Source organism: Salvelinus fontinalis, chromosome 9 (genome assembly GCF_029448725.1).
Source record: "Salvelinus fontinalis isolate EN_2023a chromosome 9, ASM2944872v1, whole genome shotgun sequence".
In the NCBI taxonomy this organism is placed as follows: Eukaryota; Metazoa; Chordata; class Actinopteri; order Salmoniformes; family Salmonidae; genus Salvelinus; species Salvelinus fontinalis.
The window spans coordinates 44,791,937-44,808,062 of NC_074673.1; positions in this window are offsets into that span (position 1 = coordinate 44,791,937).

Sequence of the window (16,126 nt, forward strand, 5' to 3'; positions counted from 1 at the left end):
AATAAAAATGTAGCCGCAGGAATTACAAAATTCTCCTAAAGCTTTTGGAGGTATGGCTGTGCGAGACTAGGGTTCAGCCAAGTTGTGGACATGAAGCTAGGGTTAGGGTCATGGCTAGGTTTAGGGTTGAGCCAAGGTGTGGACATGAAGCTAGGGTTAGGGCTGGGGCTGAGGGCTGTGGCAGCATGCAGCAAAGGCCTGGCTGGAATGAGGAGCCGTGGCCTGGAGGGCTGTTTGTCACCAGTCTGCTACTGTTTCTCCCAGTGAGTGCTGATGGTAGAGGGCCGCGGGGCATGGAGCAGACCCAGCACACCCAGCCAGGGCACCAGCTGCTCCCAACACATGAAGAGCTGATGGCAGGTACAGCAGGTGCTCTGCCCTAAAACCACAACCATCGCTTTTATCAGCCGTTAAATGAATGACATCATGATGGGCTGGTTCAGGAATAACTTCAGTTTAATAAATTATTTAATTGAAACGCTAATCCCGATGGAGAGCCAAGGGGCAAGGCGAGGAAAGAAAAAGAGAAAGGGAGAAAAACAACTTTGATTAAGTAGAGCCCAGCTATTGATCTCAGATCAAAGGTGGAATGTTAATTTCACGCAGGGGGATTTTTTAACCCCAAGGCTACTGTACCTCAGAATACCTTGTTTTAATTGAACTTCCAAAAGATATCACTGCATACAAGACCAAATTGTTTAATGTCAATGTCCCAGTCTTTTGAAAAGGGTAGCAACAATGCCTTAAAAGGTATGGTGTGACTATGAATCATCTATGTATCATCAGTTATTATGAATCGTGTGAATCACATTGGCATCCTTCTAAAGAAGACAACAGAGATATATATGCAACAATGTCCCTCCCCTGTCTTCCACACAATCACAGTAATAATCACATACATCATGGAACGACCACAGATTACAGGCCACTTCTCTGGTAATGACTAGTGCCCAAAACCAGGGCAAAACCAAGCAATTTCCGCTATGACGCGTTACCATTCCAAAAGTATCGGGTTCTGCGTGGAATTCAGGATTCCCCCCCTTTTTTCTCTTTTTTATATATACCTTTCTTACACTCGCTTGTGAATCTTCAGATAAGAGAATAGCAATTACTTTGTGTGCTACTGGCAGAATAAACAGTGTTTATCTGTGTTCATGTCCTATTGCCGTGGTAACACAGCACCCAGCCTTCCTCCTCTCCGGCTGTGAGTCCCACACCTCACTGAACTACCACGGAACACTCAGGAACACAGGCTGAACTAGCTGACCTCACACTGACAGATGCGTATTGCAGGAAACACGAGGAATGATACTCCATGCCCAACATTTCCAAATAAACTACACAGCAAATTCTCCAGTGTTAAATCAACACTGACAGTGTTCAATTTAACACTGATCCAGTGTCTATATGGATACACAGTGTCAAATTAACACACTGCTTAGTGTACAGCCTTATTTGCATATTTCCCAAAGTGCCTTGCCTTTCTGGTGAATTGTAGAGTTACCACCCATGACTAAATCTGTTAGTAACAGAGACATGGTTGTTGCAGTATTTGTCTTACCAAGTTAGAATTTAACAGAATATGTTATCTTTCAAATTAAGTTCTTTAACACAGCAAGGCCTTATTTTGAGGGCCCAGTTTTACCTAATGTAGTGTCCTGAAATCACATTTTGCTTAAAATCAGTATCCAAATACATTGGATGTAGTGATCACAATATAAGGAAAACCAAAGTTCCAAATGCTGGGCCTACTATAGTGTATAAGAGGTCATACAATACATTTTGTAGTGATTCCTATGTTGTTGATGTAAAGAAAATGTGTTGATCTGTGGTGTGTAATAAAGAGCAACCAGATGCTGCACTTGACACATTTGTGAAATTGCTTATCCCAGTTACTGATAAGCATGTACCCATTAAGAAAATGACTGTAAAAATCTGAGTGATGAGGAATTAAAACAGTATATGGCTCACAGGGATGAGGCAAAAGGAATGGCAAAAAGTCTGGCTGCACAACCGATTGGTAAACGTACTACAAATTCAGAAATCATGTGACTAAACTGAATAAAATGAATAAGGCAAACTCAAAAGAAAGGCAAACTCAGCCGCAAAATTAATTGAATCAAACGGCTCATTCATCACAAAAACAACTTTATGGATTTTTTTCAATGGCGAGATTAGGCATGACAGCAAAAAATGCTGATGCAACACATCCAAGTATATCTGATCAAATTATGAGAGACAAGCATTGCAATTTTTAATTCCATAAAGTGAGTGTGGAAGAGGTGAAAAAAGTGTTGTCTATCAACACTGACAAGTGACCGGGGTCTGACAACGTGGATGGAAAATTACTGAGGATAATAGCGGAAATGATTGACACTCCTATTTGCCATATGTTTAATTGAAGCCTACTAGAAAGTGTGTGCCCTCATGCCTGGAGGGAAGCAAAAGTCATTCTGCTACCTAAGAATAGTAAAGCCCACTTTATTGGCTCAAATAGCTGACCAATCAGCCTGTTACCAACCCTTAGTAAACTTTTGGAAAAAATTGTGTTTGACCAGATACAATGCTATTTTACATTAAACAAATTGACAACAGACTTTCAGCACGCTTATAGGGAAGGACATTCATAAAGCACAGCACTTACACAAATGACTGATGATTGGCAAATTGATAAAAATATTGTGGGAGCTGTTTTGTTAGACTTCAGTGCGGCTTTTGACATTATCGATCATAGTCTGCTGGAAAAACGTATATGTTATGGTTTTAAACCCCCTGCTATATTGTGGATGAAGAGTTACCTAACAGAACACAGAGTGTGTTCTTTAATGGAAGCATCTCCAAGATAATCCAGGTAGAATCAGGAAATCCCCAGGGCAGCTGTCTTGGCCCATTACTTGACGACATGCCAGTAAACGAGTAAAGCCAGTGTGCCTATGTATGTGGGTGACTCCACACGTCAGCTGCTACAGCGACTGAAATGACTGCAACACTTAACAAAGAGCTACAGTTAGTTTCAGAATGGGTAGCAAGGAATACATTATTCCTAAATATTTAAAAAACTAAAAGCATTGTATTTGGGACAAATCATTCACTAAACCTTAAACCTCAACTAAATCGTGTAATGAATAATGTGAAAATTAAGCACGTTGAGGTGACTAAACTGCTTGCAGTAACCCTGGATTGTAAACTGTCATGGTCAAAACATATTGATACAACAGTAGCTAAGATGGGGAGAAGTTTGTCCATAGTAAAGTGCTGCTCTGCATTCTTAATAACAACACTATCAACAAGGCAGGTCCTACAGCTTCTAGTTTTGTCACACCTTGACTACTGTTCAGTAATGTGGGCAGATGCCAGAAAGAGGGACTTAGGAAAATTGCAATTGGCTCAGAACAGGGCAGCACGGCTGGCCCTTGGATGTACACAGAGAGTTAACATTAATAATATGCATGCCAATCTTTCCTGGTTCAAAGTGGAGAGATAGACTTGTATTTGTGAGAGGTATTGACATGCTGAACGCACCGAGCTGTCTGTTTGAACTTCTGGCACACAGCTCGGACACCCATGCATACCCCACAAGATATGCCACCAGAGAAGTCCAGAACAGACCACGGGAGGTGCACAGTACTACATAGTGCCATGACTATATGGAACTCTATTCCACATCAAGTAACTTCCATACACACACACGAGTACACATGGGTTTTGTGTTGTAGATATGTGGTAGTAGAGTAGGGGACTGAGGGCACACAATATGTTATGAAATCTGTTGGGCATGTATTGTAATTCTACTTGATGTTTCTAAAATTGTATAACTGCCTTAGTTTTGCTGGACCCCAAGAAGAGTAGCTGCTGCCTTAGCAGCAATCCATATTAAATACAAATACATTATAATGCATTGCAGAGTGGGGACTGCCGGGTCGGGAAGACGTTGCTATGAGAATACCTAAACAATCTAAACAAAGAACAACCATTGCAGTAACGGGTGCAATATGTCCAAGTCACAGATTGGATTAGTTTAGAAGAATGTATGTTATGTATATTTCAGTAGCATAACATTCATTAATCAATCAATGTACATGCAACAACATAGATATTGAGACAAATAATTGTAAAAATCCACCTGTAATAGAGCATGCTAGAAAACATGATAATAATGGGCGTGGTTTCGGTTAAACACTGGTTATTACAGCGTCTCCCAAGGGGTGACGCTGGTTTGGTTTTTGCCCTTACACTACACAGCTGATTAAAATGATCAAAGCTGGATGATTAGTTGATTATTTGAATCAGCTGTGTAGTGCTAAGGCTAATACCAAAATGTGCACTCCTAGGGGTCCTGAGGACTGAGTTGGGGAACCCTGGGAACCAGCACTTGGGTCCACAGAGGGCAGGTTTTAGAATTTTTAGGTTTTAAAATTTTTCCTTTTAATTAAGACCTAGACAACCAGGTGAGGGGGGTTCCTTACCAATTAGTGCCCTTAATTCATCCTTCAAGTACAAGGGTGGAGCGAAAACTTGCAGACACTCGGCCTTTCGTAGAAATGTTATACTAAAAAATCAGCACTAGGTAACACTAGCCAATTTGCTGTATATATAGAAAACTTTGAGAGTGCCTAATTCACACAAGGACTGTTGTGTTAGATGCAGGTGATGCTCCTGGGCTAAAAGTACAGTTGAAGTCGGAAGTTTACATACACTTAGATTGGAGTCATTAAAACTCGTTTTCAACCACTCCACAAATTTCTTGTTAACAAACTATAGTTTTGGCAAGTCGGTTAGGACATCTACTTTGTGCATGATACAAGTAATTTTTCCAACAATTGTTTCCAGACAGATTATTTCACTTATATTTCACTGTATCCCAATTCCAGTGGGTCAGAAGATTACATACAATAAGTTGACTGTGCCTTTAAATAGCTTGAAAAATTCCAGAAAATTATGTCATGGCTTTAGAAGCTTCTGATAGGCTAATTGACATCATTTGAGTCAATTGGAGGTGAACCTGTGGATGTATTTCAAGGCATACCTTCAAACTCATTTGCTTGACATCATGTGCCCATTTGCTTGACATCATGGGAAAATCAAAAGAAATCAGCCAAGACCTCAGAAAAAAAATTGTAGACCTCCACAAGTCTGGTTCATCCTTGGGAGCAATTTCCAAACGCCTGAAGTTATCACTTTCATCTGTACAAACAATAGTACGCAAGTAAAATGTCACGATCGTCTTGAGGTGAAAGAGTGGACCAAGGCGCAGAGTGATATAAATACATCTTCTCTTTTTTAATGAAGAAGAAACAAACACAAACACTAATACAAAACTAAACAACAAACGACCGTGAAGCTATACAAACTACATGCACACATGCAACATAGACATAGACAATTACCCACAACCTGTCTAATGCCTATGGCTGCCTTAAATATGGCTCCCAATCAGAGACAACGATAGACAGCTGTCTCTGATTGAGAACCACTCAGGCAACCATAGACATACCTAAACACCTACACTGAACACAACCCCATAAACTCTACCAAAACCCCCTAGACACTACAAACACCCTCGACTAGACAAAAACACACAAACATCCCCCATGTCACACCCTGACCTAACTAAAATAATAAAGAAAACAAAGATAACTAAGGCCAGGGCGTGACATAAAAACTCCATGGGACCACGCAGCCGTCATACCGCTCAGGAAGGAGACACGTTCTGTCTCCTAGAGATGAACGTACTTTAGTGCAAAAAGTGCAAATCAATTCCAGAACAACAGTAAAGGACCTTGTGAAGATGCTGGCGGAAACAGGTACAAAAGCATCTATATCCACAGTAAAACGAGTCCTATATCGACAAAGCTGAAAGGCTGCTCAGCAAGGAAGAAGCTCCAAAACCGCCATAAAAAAGCCAGACTACGGTTTACAACTGTACATGGGGACAAAGATTGTACTACATTTTGGAGAAATGTCCTCTGATCTGATGAAACAAAAATAGGACGTTTTGGCCATAGTGACCATCGTTATGTTTGGGGGAAAAAGGGGGATACTTGCATGCCGAAGAACACCATCCCAACCGTGAAGCACAGGGGGTGGCAGCATCATGTTGTGGGGGTGCTGTGCTGCAGGAGGGACTGGTGTACTTCACAAAATAGATGGCATCATGAGGGAGGAAAATTATCTGGATATATTGAAGCAACATCTCAAGACATCAGTCAGGAAGTTAAAGCTTGGTCGCAAATGGGTTTTCAAAATGGACAATGTCCCCAAGCATACTTCCAAAGTTGAGGCAAAATGGCTTAAGGACAACAAAGTCAAGGTATTGGAGTGGCCATCACAAAGCCCTGACCTCAATCCTATAGAAAATTTGTGGGCAGAACTGAAAAAGCGTGAGCGAGCAAGGAGGCCTACAAACCTGACTCAGTTACACCAGCTCTGTCAGGAGGAATGGGCCAAAATTCACCCAACTTATTGTGGGAAGCTTGAAACGTTTGAATCAAGTTAAACAATTTAAAGGCCATGCTACCAAATACTAATTGAGTGTATGTAAACTTCTGACCCACTGGGAATGTGATGAAAGAAATAAAAGCTGGAATAAATCATTCTCTCTTCTATTATTCTGACATTTCACATTCTAAAAAATAAAGTGGTGATCCTAACTGACCTAAGACAGGGAATTTTTACTAGGATTAAACATCAGGAACTGTGAAAAACTGAGTTTAAATGTATTTGGCTAATGTGTATGTAAACTTATATATGTAAACTAATGTGTATGTAAACTATATATTTTGACAAACCTTTCTCTTTTTTTTCTCGCTATCCCCCATTTTTTGGAATGTCCCTCCACACACATACCCACACCTACATCACAGCACTAAGGAAAACCACAGCGAGAAACGTTTTCTGACGGCACAAAACGACCAGTGCGAAAGAAATAGGTCCTCTTACAAATGCAAATGAAATGCAGCACTTAATAAAAGCGAGATAGCCGGGATACCCAGAGCCAGGTTGTGTCAGGGAAACTCACAAACTAACCCCCTTTCCTCTGACATCTTTTTTTTCTTCCCCAAAATGTGCAATCCGGCCCTGGCCAAATTGAACCGGCCAGCCAGGTCTGTTTGAGTGAGTGAGTGAGTGAGTGAGTGAGTGAGTGAGTGAGTAAGCGAGCTCCACTTCCCACAGTCTCTACCTCTGTGTCAGAGAGGGAGGCAGAGAGGAGGAAAGAGAGAACAGAGCGAGCGGACAGACGTGGGGGCTCAGAAGTATATTCTCTCCCCGATCTGAGTGAAGAGGAAGAAAGGAGGAAGGAAAAGAAAGGAAAGTGTTAATATAGAGGTTAGATTCCTGACATTCTGCAGGTCACCTCGAGCTGATCTCTTCTCCCTGTGACGAAGACATGACGGAGTGTTCCTCACACTACATCATCACCATCCGCCCTTATCACTGCACATGGGTCCTGCCAAAAGGTATAGCCGAGAGGCTGCTGATGAAATACAGGAGCTAGCATTATCTCTTTACTTTCTGACAAAGCTTGTGTATCTGGTCTATGTTCTGTGTGAAAGCACAGGCAAAACATGCATTAGGAAGTAACCTGGATAGTACTGGTAGAGCTTTTTATTTTATTTAAAACAAATGTAGGTGATGTGTTAAGATAAGCATTTTCTATCTAATCTTGATTTACAGCACAATACCAAATGAACGCTATTGATTTTAAGCTATGCTACAGATTCTAAGAGGGACAAATGGGTCCACTGTTTATATGAATCTATAAATGAGATTGAATTGTAAGATGGGGTTTTAAGATGTGTCCTTTTTATTGGGTGTTTCATAAAATCAGAGACAGAAAAGAGTGCCCGAATGCTTAACTGATAAATTAATATGGTAACACCAAACTTCAAAAGCATCGAGGCCCATGTTTCTTTAATTGCATGATCTTGGATTTCACAACTTATACGCTGAGCTATATGTCAACACAAGCTAAAGTACTTTGTATAGGATTGCGGAAAATGCATAGGGAATTAGAATGGCATTTGTAAGACCCCATTCATGGAGGGACACCAGTGTAAAGTGAAGGTGGATGGGCTGGCTGTGGCCACGTGAGCCAGAAACGACACTGACATCTAGTGTTTAATTGAGCAACTCAAAAATCTGCTTATCAAGTCACTAAGAACTAAAGGGGATGAAAAAAGCGGAGAAAAAAGGCCAAAATGTCTGTTAGCAACGTTTATCAATAAAAAGGAAGATCTATGAAGGACCAGTAGTTACTGTATCTGTTGCAGTCGTTGGAGATGCTATGTTACATCTTCTGACAATAATTCACCTCTATAAGAATCAAAACAAACAAAACGGATGCCCAAACATCATGTTAAAGTAGTGTGGAGGTGAGTGAGACGGTGTTAAAGTCCTTTGAGCTGCCACTGCTCCCCAAACCACACACAGCACTCAGGCTCTAATCCCAGATTCTCTTTATGGTAGGAGAAAACAGGGGGATAATTAGGCGTGTAAATTCCAGCAATCCGCTCAGCAGCTCAACGGGCTGGTGTTGAGAGGTGTGAACGCCTCGCAATGTTGAGAGAGAGAGAGAGAGAGAGAGAGAGAGAGAGAGAGAGAGAGAGAGAGAGAGAGAGAGAGAGAGAGAGAGAGAGAGAGAGAGAGAGAGAGAGGAGAGAGAGAGAGAGAGAGAGAGAGAGAGAGAGAGAGAGAGAGAGAGAGAGGAGAGAGAGGAGAGAGAGAGAGAGAGAGAGAGGAGAGAGAGAGAGAGAGAGAGAGAGAGAGAGAGAGAGAGAGAGAGAGAGAGAGAGAGAGAGAGAGAGAGAGAGACTTTAACTGCATGGACCGAGGGAGGGGGGACAGGGTGATATTTTTAGACATACACCCACCCCCACCCTCCCCTAAGACTGTTTAATCACCTGTGGCACACAATGCTCCATCATGCCTGGGCATATCACAGGTATGCAGCTAAACACAATCGTTAAGCAAGAAGAGAAAAATCGGATTGGATGGGAGAAGATAATTAACCACACAGAGTCAAGGGGTAAGTAGACCTACGCCAGGATTCAGTCAAGTCGTGGTAAATGTTGCCGATGTTGGCTCAAGCATGAATTACCTTTAAAGGTCAAGTGCAGTGTGCTTGTCAACAATAAGCCTTTGATTGAATCCCTGACCTTACCCTCTCCACTGGGAATTCACTATACTGGCTTTGCTGGCAGGTGTTGTTCTGCTTGCGTGTTGTGCTTCCTGCCTGCGAGTGCGTGTGTTTTCTCTGGTAGCTATGGAGAGTAATGAGCCAAGGCCTGTACGTCTACCTTACTGATGAATGCAACTCATGTTCGGTAATGTTGACTTCTTTTGGACCTATAGGTACAGCACACCGCTGGAGCACGCTTCCCATAGGGAACACACTGGTTGAATCAACGTTGTTTCCATGTCATTTCAACAACATAAAAATCTATGCGTTGACATTGAATCAACGTAGGAAACGGATTGGATTTGCAAAAAGTCATCAACGTAGGGAACAGATTGGATTTGCAAAAAGTCATTAACGTAGGGAACAGATTGGATTTGCAAAAAGTCATCAACGTAGGGAACGGACTGGATTTGCAAAAAGTCATCAACGTAGGGAACGGATTGGATTTGCAAAAAGTCATCAACGTAGGGAACGGATTGGATTTGCAAAAAGTCATCAACGTAGGGAACAGATTGGATTTGCAAAAAGTCATCAACGTAGGGAACGGATTGGATTTGCAAAAAGTCATCAACGTAGGGAACGGATTGGATTTGCAAAAAGTCATCAACGTAGGGAATGTAGTCTTTTTTTCACCCAAAATCTAACCTACATCCAATGACATTGTGGCTTTTCTGCTGTTGATTTCACTTTTGAATTCACGTTAGTTGACAACCAAATGTAAATAAAAATAGATGTTGAAATGACTACTGTGTCCAGTGGGTTATTCCTTCAGGAACTGGCACATCTGACTAAGTTAAATGCAGTGGTGAAACGTCCAGTAGTTTACATCTGCATCTGGAGAAATTGAGGGTCGGTACTGAAAGGAAGAACAGAATTTATTGAACACAACTCATGTCTGTCTGGGGTTGGGCAGATGCTAAAACGATCACTTGGACTATTTTAGCATCTGGGTACCGACCTTGCATCCAATTCGGCTGGTTTAGACTGGGGGTGACCAACAAACCTAAGAGGAGTAGTTGTGCAGCTCTGCTCTCGGCCGGCTAGCCTGGCTGTCCGTCGGGCAGGGACAGATTGGAGTAGCAGGCTAGCAGGGGAGGGGATCTGATTCCTGTTACATCATACTCTCCTGCCTGCCTGCCTGCCTGCCTGCCTGCCTGCCTGCCTGCCTGCCTGCCTGCCTGCCTGCCTGCTTGCCTGCCTGTGGCAAATGACACTGACTGGCTGGCTGCACCACCAGACTTATCTGTCTGAGGTCTCGGATGACATTAGTCTGGACCAACAGCCATGAGTCACACTTTCTGTTTACCCTGACACAGCCCCATCCCTAAGGCTGGAGGCTGAGAGCGAGGTGGTTGAGAGCGAGGTGGGAGTAGGCTGGGGCAGGAAGGCTTGGCTTGGCTTCCCATCCCATCCCATCCCATCCCTTCCCTTCCTCTCCCCTTTCCTCCCCACGGCTGGGTTGGGGTTGGCACACACTGCCTACCAGGAATGTGCTCTGCCCGCACCTCAGCGACGCGTAACACCTTTCCTGTGGTATGAGGCTGAATCCTCCCACAATGGGCTGCCATGCAGGCTCCAAGAGTAAATATACCCTTCCTACAATACACACTCACTACAGTCTTTATAAAAAAGGGTTCCAAAACGGTTATTCGGCTGTCCCCATATTTTACCTTAATTTAAAGGAGAACCGTTTTTGGTTCCAGGTAAAACCCTATATGGTTCCAGGTGGAACTATTTTGTGTTCCATGTAGAAACCTCTGTGGAAATAGTTCTACATGGAACCGAAAGGGTTCTACCTGGAACCAAAAAGAGTTCTTCAAAGGGTTCTCCTATGGGGACAGGCGAAGAACCGTTTTAGGTTCTTGATACTATTTTTCTGAGAGGAGAGGACAGAAGGTTACCCCAAATGGTCTGTGTTGCCCAAAATGTGTTCGGGGAGTGGAGGAGACTCTGCAACATTCAAACGACATACAAGCTTTGGCAAAATCACTACTTTAAAAAAATTGTTACAATGAGTGGTAGCATAGAAGTTAGGTATCAAATAACTTTCGATAACTTTCCCAGCAACTTTTTTCGTAATATGTTTTGAAACAGGCTTTCGGGGAATGGATTGATGAGTACGTAAAAGACTGACAGCAATCTTGCTTTTCCCCAACCCATCAATGCTAACCCCTTTCCACGACTACCTTCCCACTACACCACACACCCCCACCCCAACAGCTTGGCAAAACGCTTATGTGACCACTATGAGGCAAGTTCAACATTAACCAATGATAACAACATCCTCAACTGGTCAGGAAGCCCCATTAGAGGGACACAAACTCAAATTAGTGTCTCGTCCCCGGTGAAAAGACACCCTGGCACCGTGCCCCAGCTCTGCTCCGTAATCTAAACCAGCAGCTAGAGCTCTTGTTCTCTCTCGTGAGAATGGGAGTGCTTGGACCGTCTGCCATGGCCCCCGCTGCTGTGTTAGTTAGACCCTCATCATTATCTGCCAAGCAACTGTTGGTTTTCTCTTTCCTCTGTGCAGAGAAAGACTGTATTTTAACAGTTCCTCCTCTTACATCACTGTTTACACAGTTTTTTTGCACACAGAGGTAATCAGAGAGGGACTAGCTAACTACAGTAACATGACAGGGATACAGGCCTAGTTGCATCCCAAATAGCACCTATTGCCTATATAATGCTCTACTTTTGATCGTGGCCTGTATGGCTCTGGTCAAAAGTAGAGTACTATATAGGGTGCCATTTGATACGCACCCATAGCCAATCAAGACAACAAGACAGCATTGATTAGGAAAGTGGAAAAAAGGAGTTATAGTCATGCTGGGAGATGATGCCACACTTCCAGTGGAGCAGGACTAATTATGAATGCAAATAAACACAGTTAAAGTGAAAACTGGCCTGAGAGAGAGAGGGATGTGCAACTACTCTGTCCTTCTGTAATCTTCTGGGGACTGGACTTGGCACATCGGAATATGTTAAATATACCATTGTGAGAAAGACTAAAATATGCAAACGCTTGCCACCGCCACAGTGATGTTTTTCCACCAACTAAAACACACACACACACACACACACACACACACACACACACACACACACACACACACACACACACACACACACACACACACACACACACACACACACACACACACACACACACACACACACACTGCCACTTTTACAGATATCAGATAAATCATTATTATACTGCACATACAGTACAACAATGTGATTGCCTATCAGGTTGCCCAGCTAGGACATTTTGTTCCTTTGAAGTTGTGGAAACGTATGTTTTTGGTATCACATTGGTTGTAGGAATGAAGCCATATGTTTCCTGACTGGTAAACCTGAAAGTTTTTTAAATGTTCTGAGAACAGAAGTGAAAATGTTGCTTGTTCCGAAACATGTATATTTAGGTTGCAGGGAGGTTCTGAGAACATTCCACTCTGGTTCCTTGAAAGTTTTCTTGGAAGGTTTTATTAAGGCTCTGAGAATTGAAATAATAGGTTATTTGGAGGTTTTTGAATAACTTCCTTAAAACGTTCACTGAATGTTTCAATAAGGCTTTTAATAACACTGCTAGCTTATTTTGGGTTAACTGTTTTGAACTCCAATCATGCAAACACATTTATTTTTTATTGTGACACAGTATCAGTGAGATTCAAACTTAATATTTTCTGTTAGCTATCCATGGAATTAGTACACGGCGCAATCAAAATGTACAAGCAGGCCATGTTTTTTACACATACAAAGCTGTTCTTTTTAGTCTATTTAAACAAACCACATTTTAAAGGAAACAAGAGCTCATTAATATCAGGTGTCCTGTTAGGGGGTGTGGCCAACACACCTGAACACACTCAACAAGATAGACGATAGAGTTTTGTTGATGCTGAGAACAGAATGTACACTGTATGTTTTAAATAACATTTCTAGAACGTTTTCTGAACGTTACAAAAAATATATTGTATTTTTTTTGAGAACGTGACTTTAAATAGAACCATATAGAACCTTGAGGAAACCTGTAGGAAATGTTATGCTTAAGTACTACAATTCCCACAGAAGAATGTTGTTTCTTAATGTTTTCTGAATCATTTGAGAACATTCTCAACGTCAAACCAGTTGGAGAACGTTCCTAGAACATTCTCAAAATTGAAATGAAATGTAACCATGTTTTAACTTTTAGGAACATTCTGTTAAAGTAATTAAATAACTTACATTCTGAAATCTTGTTCTGATTTGTCATCCAAAGAGTCCCAGAGATAAAATTAAGTGTTGTTTTGTTAGATAAAATCATTTTTCATATACTAAAAAAGGTTCATATAGCATGCACGATCGATTTTGTATTTCCACTCGTATTTCCACACTTTGTAAAGAAAGGAATCTGTGAAAATCTCACCCTAAACATTGTTTCAACCAGTCAAATCATGTTTGTATGTATTCCTCGGAGATCCTAGAATGTAAACAAACTTCACTATATCATGAGGGGTGTAGTTTATCCTATAGGACACCATAGTTGGTCAGAGAACGACGCCTTCATGGCACGCCGATGACGCGGGCGGTCTTCACTTGAACGGCTCTAACTTGGTCAAATAAGCACAATCAGGGTCAAACAAAGCTAGCTAGATAGCCAATGAGCTGGGCTTTACGGGAGTATCCGGAAACCCTGTGTCTGTTGCAAAATGTGCGACATCATGCCTTTTCCCTTTGGACAAAAATTATAAGAATATTCAGAGTTATGAAGTTATGAAAACTGGTTGTTTTGCAAATGTTGAACTTATAATATGGCTACTAATATTGGAAAAGCTAAATCGATGTCCAAGTATACAGATTTGACGATATTCTTGCAAGAAAAATGCAATATAAAGGCAAATGTCTCCTTCACAATTTGCCCAAATGTACCTGGGTGATTTCACACTAAATGTCATGTAGTTCACTTATACTTCAAGTTATCCGTCTGAAACTTTGCACATATACTGCTGCCATCTTGTGGACACCACTGGAATTACAACAAGAGTGATGGCTAGAACTGGGACCTTTCTCTTGCATTTCAAAGATGGTGGTAGAAAAAAAACTGGTTGGTTATTTCTTTGTATTTTCTACTACCAGATCTATTGTGTTATATTCTCCTACATTCAATTCACATTTCCACAAACGTCAAAGTGTTTCCTTTCAAATGGTACCAAGAATATGCATGTCCTTGCTTCAGGGCCTGAGCTACAGGCAGTTAGATTTGGGTATGTCATTTTAGACGAAAATTGGAAAAAAAGGGTGGCTATCCTTAAGAATTTTTAAATGTGCTGAGAATGTTCAAAAGCCAAGCAACTATCCTGCACCACTCCCAGCAAGTTGTGGGAAGGTTGTATGCAAAATAACCATAGGACAACCTCGCTGTCACCGAGCTCTAAGAAACTTCTGGTTCTCAGAATGTTGTGTGCTAGTGTTGTGAAATACACAGTAAGGAATGCCACTCACTGTATGGGCAACCAGATACTGTAGTCATCAGGGAAAACCTAATATGTGAATTAAAACACAGCTGTATAAGCTGTATACAGTATTGTTCTATAGGATGGTGCTGGTGATCTTTAACATAACACATCTCAGAGACAACTGCGCAGTCAGGGACAAATCTTTCTCCGTTATGTGACAGGTTAATTGGGATTGATCATGTTTGAGTTGTGTGGTGAAACCTCCAGAGGGGTATCACTGACTGCAGTCTGGCAGCCAAACACAGATTGCTTCATCTCAAATAGAGCTCTGAGCTGGGCTCTCCTCATTGTCATCGGAGTATCACATCTACCACAGACAAAGTGAGAAGCGACCTACTGTAGACACAACAACAACAAGAGGAGTATACACACAGCAGGCACACAAGACACACACAGACACAACAAGTGTTTGAGAGGTCCACAGACACAACACGAGTCCCACAGACAGAACACAAGATCCACAGACACAACAAGTGTTTGAGAGATCCACAGACACAACACGAGTCCCACAGACAGAACACACGATCCACGGACACAACAAGTGTTTGAGAGATCCACAGACACAACACGAGTCCCACAGACAGAACACAAGATCCACAGACACAACAAGTGTTTGAGAGATCCACAGACACAACAAGAGTTTGAGAGGTCCACAGACACAACAAGAGTTTGAGAGGTCCACAGACACAACAAGAGTTCCACAGACAGAACATAAGATCCACAGACACAACAAGTGTTTAAGAGATCCACAGACACAACAAGTGTTTGACAGATCCACAGACACAACAAGAGTTTGAGAGGTGCACAGACACAACAAGAGTTTCAGAGGTCCACAGACACAACAAGAGTTCCACAGACATAACACAAGATCCACAGACATAATCAAGATGGTTGTAGGCACAACAAGAGACACACAGACAAAATATGGTTACATCTTAGTGTCTTGATTGATGAGCTCCAGAAAAGTCAGACAGAAATGCTCCTCAGCACCCCCTCCCCTTCAGATGACCTCCCTCCCCTTCAGACGATTCTGCAGGTGAAGAAGCCGGATGTAGAGGTCATGGGCTGGCGTAGTTACACGTGGTGTGCGGTTGTGAGGCCAGTTGTACGTACTGCCAATTTCTCTAAAACAACATTGGAGACGGGTTATGGTAGAGAAATGAACATTACATTCTCTGGCAACAGCTCTGGTGGACATTCCTGCAGTCAGCATGCCAAGTGCATGCTTTCTCAAAACTTGACACATCTGTGGCATTGTGTGGTTTGACAAAACTGCACATTTTAGAGTGTCTTTTAATTGTACCCAGCACAAGGTGCATCTGTGTTATGTTCATGCTTTTTAATCAGCTTCTTGATATGCCACACCTGTCAGGTAGATGTATTATCTTGTCAAAGGATAAAATACTTACTTACAGGGATGTAAACTAATTTGAGCACAACATTTTAGAAAAAT